The sequence below is a fragment of the Carcharodon carcharias genome, chromosome 21, assembly GCF_017639515.1.
Source record: "Carcharodon carcharias isolate sCarCar2 chromosome 21, sCarCar2.pri, whole genome shotgun sequence".
In the NCBI taxonomy this organism is placed as follows: Eukaryota; Metazoa; Chordata; class Chondrichthyes; order Lamniformes; family Lamnidae; genus Carcharodon; species Carcharodon carcharias.
Genome location: NC_054487.1, coordinates 62418033 through 62424032, shown reverse-complemented (window position 1 = coordinate 62424032; position 6000 = coordinate 62418033). Strand labels below are relative to the sequence as shown.

General features: G+C 41.7%; 1 protein-coding gene across 1 annotated transcript in view; it reads right to left on the bottom strand.

The window, feature by feature from the left end:
• Window positions 1–942: 942 nt before the first annotated feature.
• LOC121292910 (small integral membrane protein 29-like) overlaps window positions 943–6000 on the bottom strand; it is a 108084-nt gene continuing 103026 nt past the window's right edge. The window contains exon 6 of the mRNA XM_041215379.1: window positions 943–1411. The gene's annotated coding sequence lies outside the window, so the exon portion shown is untranslated. The remainder of the gene's footprint in view (window positions 1412–6000) is intronic.

Sequence of the window (6000 nt, the reverse complement as noted above, 5' to 3'; positions counted from 1 at the left end):
AAATCTGAGAGGGCAGCCGAAGGTTGGTGACTCCATGCTACAGGCCATAAGGACAAAGGTATCCTTTTAGAGCTATGGTCTTCTGCTTGGCACAGCAGAAGAGCTGAAAATGTGCTTGGAAGGTGAAGCTTTGGTGTACTTAGAGATCCAGAGGAAAGGAATCTCAGAAGGTGGGGTAGAAGCTCTGGAGGTGGCTCTTTGTTGAAAACGTTCAAGTGGGAGCGATGTTGGGAGAGCATTCCCAGGTGAGTTCTTCAAATGTGGAGCTTGGAATCTTGTGAAAAACAGTTTCAGTGAGACCACTTGGCTCATGATGTGACAAACCTCTGGGTGGGCTGTTTAGAAATCCATAGAATTTGCTTTAGCCGTATCTGTGATTTATTTTGGAGCGTGGTGCATCTGACCACAGTTCACCAGTTAGTTCACATGTACCGCGTACTTACCCTGAATATTAGAGTATAAGCTAGATGTGGTAAATTGGTTTATCTTTCCAACTATGTATGTGTCTGTGAAGATATAGCTGGGGCGAAGGAATCGTGAATGTTTGAATCACTTACTCATGTTTGTATTGAGATCTTTCCAACCATTTTGTCTGGGTGTAATATAGTTATTTTCACTTGTTTAATAAATGTTTTATTCTTTTTAAAAGTTCATCAGCAGACTCCCGTGAATTTGTTCAGTAACTTACCTCCATGGTTTGTGAAAAAAAGTTGAAATCTATCAAGCCAGGTTTCATGTTGGGATCTGATTTGTCCAGTACTAACATCAGCTGAGATCATTACAATTAATTGATAGCTATCACAACCAAGTCCAGAAGGATGAGTAAATTCCTGTTTCCCATTCCTGAGGCTGGCTACTTTAAAAAGTTGTGATTTTTCAATTCAGTATGTACTTGACTGTATGTAAAGCTATATGAAGAATAGGCAGAATTTTAGAGTTAACAAGTAAGGAGGTAGTTTTATTGTTAAAACTTACTCAGGTAAAAGTATGAGACTTCCCAAAAAGGTAAAAACACATCCTGAATCCTGCAGCACACACACACACTAGCATGCAAAAACAGAAGAAGTTACAGAGCAGAGGAAGTGGAAGTGATAAGACTTAAAAGTCAGTAAGAAAGAAAATAAATATGTATTCCGACGTTCTGTTGGTGGTCTTGAAATTCCAGGTGTGTCATGACTGATGTAAGCTGATTGTTTTTCTGGAAACAGTCTCTTTTAACTGTAATTCATCTTTTTCCAAAGTGGATTCTATGGCACTTGAAGTTTCTTTTGATTAAAGTTCTCTATCTCTGTAATGTATTCCAAAATGTAACTGAGATAGGATCCAAACTTGAGAAGAGCAGGGAGAGAGATGGCATTACGTTGTGCAATCTTTTTGCTGTTACTGCTGCATTCTGTAGATTCCTCTTTTGCTGTAACAAACAGACAAAATTATAATAATATGAAAGCAAAATACTGCAGATGCTGGAAATCTGAAACAAAAACAAAAATTGCTGGAAAAGCTCAGCAGGTCTGACTGCATCTGCGGAGAGGAAGACAGAGTCTACGTTTCTAGTCCGTATGATTCTTCATCAGACCCTTCTAAAATTATAATAATAGCTTTTCACAAGTGGGGTTCTGATCATGTGACGGCTGCTATTGGCTCACAATGGGAGGCAATTCATATTAATGAAGGAACTTCAATCTCCCATTGTCAAAGTTATCAAGATGCCACTGAAACAGATAGCGGGTCCTTAGCACCTTCCTTGCATAATGAGCTTCATTGTTCTGGCAGTTTCTGAAGTCTGGTAGCCTATTGTCCTTATGTTTTGCAGAGTGTTCAGACAATGGCAGGTCTGAAGTCCACCAGGGAAGTGCCTAGACATGTCCCCTGGTAATCCACTTTCAGAGGCTGCTGGAAACATTGCCAATTTGCAGGTCAAGTGACTTATGCAGCCATTTTAAAACAGTGCCTTTGCAGTTCTAGCTGTTCCTTTTTTTTAAAAAAACAATCCAAGGCATTATACCAACTGCTAAAACTAATGATTAATATTCCATATTGCACACAACATATCATAGCACAAATAGAAATAAACAAGTCTGATATGATAGCTATCACAGAGACATGGAATGGAATCTTGTGTGGGGGGGGTGGAGGCGACAGTGATCTTAGTCACCAGCTGTTGAGAGAGGGCAAGAGCCCCGCATCACCTCTTTTAGGGAAAGCCCACTGCAAGTTGTTTCCGTCAGGCACTTGATAGGCCAGTGGCAATGCCTTCCCCAGGATCAAGGACCCCCCTGGCAGAAGTCCTGCTTGCCAGCCAATTAGAGGCCAATCACTGGGAGGTAAAGGCTGAAGTTCCCAGGCCAGAGTTGAGTGATGGCAAGAGGGTAGTCAGCAGCACTCTCATGGCTCTCCCTTCCCGATGCTGGGTCCATTGATTAGGCACTGGCTGCCTTTGAACGAGGGACCCCCAGGCCTCCTGACCCCCTCCGCTGGGAGGCTGCAAACAACTCCCATTTGGGTCTGCTTGTCATGCTTCCTGCATGGCGAGTACCCCAATGCTCCAGTGCTGAATACCAGCGATGGTGGGATGAGGCCCTAGGCAATCCATGGGCCTTCCCACCATGAACTTAATCACAGTGGAGGCAGTGAGGTGATTGTCTCCCTACCACTATCCTCCTGCCTGATTAAATGTCCCCCACCATCAAACGCACCACAGGGGACGGCATAAGATTCCACCCATGGTTGCAAAGCGACTATGGTTGGGACCCAAATATTCGACGGTACTTAACATTTCAGAAGGACAGGTAGAAGGGAAAAGGAGGTGGGGTAGGTCTGTTAATAAAGAATGAGATAAGTACAGTACTGATCTTGGTTTGGAAGATCAAAACATGTAATCAGCTTGGGTAGAGATAAGAAATGGCAAAGGAATTAAGTCATTTGCGGTAATGTTTTATAGGCCCCCTGACAGTAACTACGCTGTAGGATGGAGTATAAATCAAGAAATAACGGGGGCATGTAAGAAAGGTACTGCAAAAATCATGGGAGTTTTTAATCTTCATATAGATTAGACAAAACAAATTGGCAAAGATAGCCTGGAGGATGAGTTCATAGAGCATATTCAGGACAGGTTCTTAGAACAAAGCATTCTGGAACCAACCAGGGAACAGGCTATTTTAGGCCTGGCAATGTGTAATGAGACAAGACTAATTAATGATAGTAAAGGATCATTTAGGTAACAGTGATCATAATAAGATGGAATTTCTCATTCAATTTGAGGGTGTGAAATTTGGCTCTGAAACTAGTGTCTTAAATAAAGGTAATGAAGACTATGAAGACAGTTGACTAAAGTGGAGTGGGAAAATAGGTTAAAGGTAAGATGGTAGATGAGCAGAGGCGTACATTTAAGTTGATATTTCATAACTCAAAAAGGATATATTGCATTGAGAAAGAAAGACTACAAGAAATACGCACCATCTGTGGCTAACTAAGGAAGTTAAGGATGGTATCAAATTGAAAGAAAAGATGTACAATGCTGCAAAGATTAGTGGTAGGCCAGAAATTGGGGAAATTTTAGAAACCAACAAAGGGTGACTAAAAAAAATTAATTAAGAAAGAAAAATTGGAGTATGAGAGAAAACTAGCAAGAAATATGAAAACAGGCAGTAAAAACTTCTTCAAGTATATAAAAAGGAAAAGGGTAACAAAAGCACGTGTTGGTCCCTTAGGGTGAGGCCGAGAAAAACGGGGAAAAGGGGAGGGAGGAATACAAAACAATCCCAATCACTGGAGGAAAATTACTAGGAATTTTAAAACAGCTAGTGGCTGACCTGATGGCCTGCATCCTAAAGTCTCAAAGGATCGTGGATGCATTGGTTGAATCTTCCAAAATTTCCTAGGTTCTGGAAAAATCCCAGTGGATTGGAAAAGCACAAATGTAACACTGCAATTCAAGAAAGGAGGGGGACAGGAAGCAGGAAACATTGAGGCCAGTTAGCCTAACACCTGTCATTGGGAAAATGCTAGAATCCATTATTAAGGAGGTAATAACAGGACATTTAGGAAATCATAATGCAGTCAGGCAGAAACAGCATGGTTTTGTGAAAGGAAAATCATATTTGATAAATTTATTAATGTTGAAGATGTAACAAGCAGGGTGGATAAAGGGGAACCAGCAGATGTAGTGTATGTGGATTTCCAAAAGGTATTCGATAAGGTGCCACATCAAAGCTACTGTACAAGATAAGAGCTCATGGAGTTGGGGGTGATATATTAGCATGGAGCATGGATAGAGGATTGACTAACAGGCAACAGAGTCAGGATAAAGGGGCCATTTTCAGATTGGCAAACTGTAATTAGTGGAGTGCCGCAGGGATCAGCTGGGGCCTCAACTATTTACGACCTACATTAATGACTTGCATGGAGGGACTGATGTATTGTAGCTAAATTAGCTGCTGATACAAAGAAAAGCAAGTTGTGAGGAGGATACAAAGAGTCTACAAGGGGATATATAGATGGTTAGGTAAGTGGAAAAAAAATGGCAGATGGAGTATAATGTCGGAAAATGTGATGTCGTCTACTTTGGCAGGAAGAATAGAAAAGCAGAATTTTATTTAAACGAAGAGAATCTGAAGCATGCTGTGGTACAGAGTGATCTGGATGTCCTTGTACATGAATCACAGAAAAGTTAGCATGGAGGTACAGCAAGTAATTAGGAAACAAATGAAACGTTGGCCATCATTGCAAGGGGGATGAAGCAAAAAGTAGAGAAGTCTGATACCGCTGTACAGGACATTGTTGAGACCGAACCTGAAGTACTGTATACAGTTTTGGTCTCTTTACTTAAGGAGGTATATACTTGCACTGAAAACAGCTCAGAGAATGCTCAGTAGGTTGACTCCTGGGATGAATGGATTGCCTTATGAGGAAAGGTTGAGCAGGTTGAGCCTATACTCATTGGAGTTTAGAAGAATGAAAGGTGATTTTATTGAAATATATAAGAACCTGAGGGGGCTTGACAGGATAGATGCTGAGAGAATGCTTCCTCTCGTAGGGAAATATATAACTGGGGGCTCCCATTTAAAGCAGAGATGAGGAGGAATTTCTCTCAGAGGGCTGTTAGTTAGAATTCTCTTCCACAGAGGGCAGTGGAGGCTGAGTCATTGATATTCAAGGCTGAGTTGGGCAGATTTTTATTGACAAGGGAGTCATGGCTTATGGGAGTAGGCAGGAAAGTGGAGTTGAGGCCACAATTAATGAATGGTGGAGTATGCTTGATGGCCTGAATGGCCTAGCCTTGCTCCTATTTCTTATGATCATATGAGCATCCATGATTAAACTGAATAGCAGAATGGGCTTGAGGGCTGAATGGCCTACGCCTGTCCCCATCTGATTTAAATATTGCAGTAAAATGGAAAAGTATATGCAGACTACTATAGATATATTAAACTGTGCATTAGTCAAAAATAAGTTCCCAAAGCACGTCTTGCAATGTTCAGGGGCTGGCTGAGGCAGCACAGGCATTGTTGGGAGAGGGGCATTTGCAAGCACTTTCAAACCAAAGTAGTGCACAGGTCTGGCCAGGTGAGAATATCTTGATCAGATTTTTAATTTTTAAGCAGTCTATGTTCAAATGCAGCAAGACCTGGACAATATCCAGACTTGGACTGACAAGTAGCAAGTAACATTCGGGCCACACAAATGCCAGGCAATGATCATCTCCAACAAGAAAAACAAACAATCTAACCATCACCCCTTGACATTCAATGGTATTATCATCGCTGAATTCCCCACTACCAACATCCTGGGGGTTACCATTGACTAGAAACTGAACTAGCCAAATAAATATTGTGGCTACAAGCAGGTCAGAGGCTAGGGATCCTGCTGCAAGTAACTCACCTCCTGAATCCCCAAAGTCTGTCTACTATCTGCAAGGAACAAGTCATTTGCCTGGATGAGTGCAGCCCCAACCACACTCAAGAAGTACAAAGCAGCCTGTTTGATTGACACCCCTTCCAC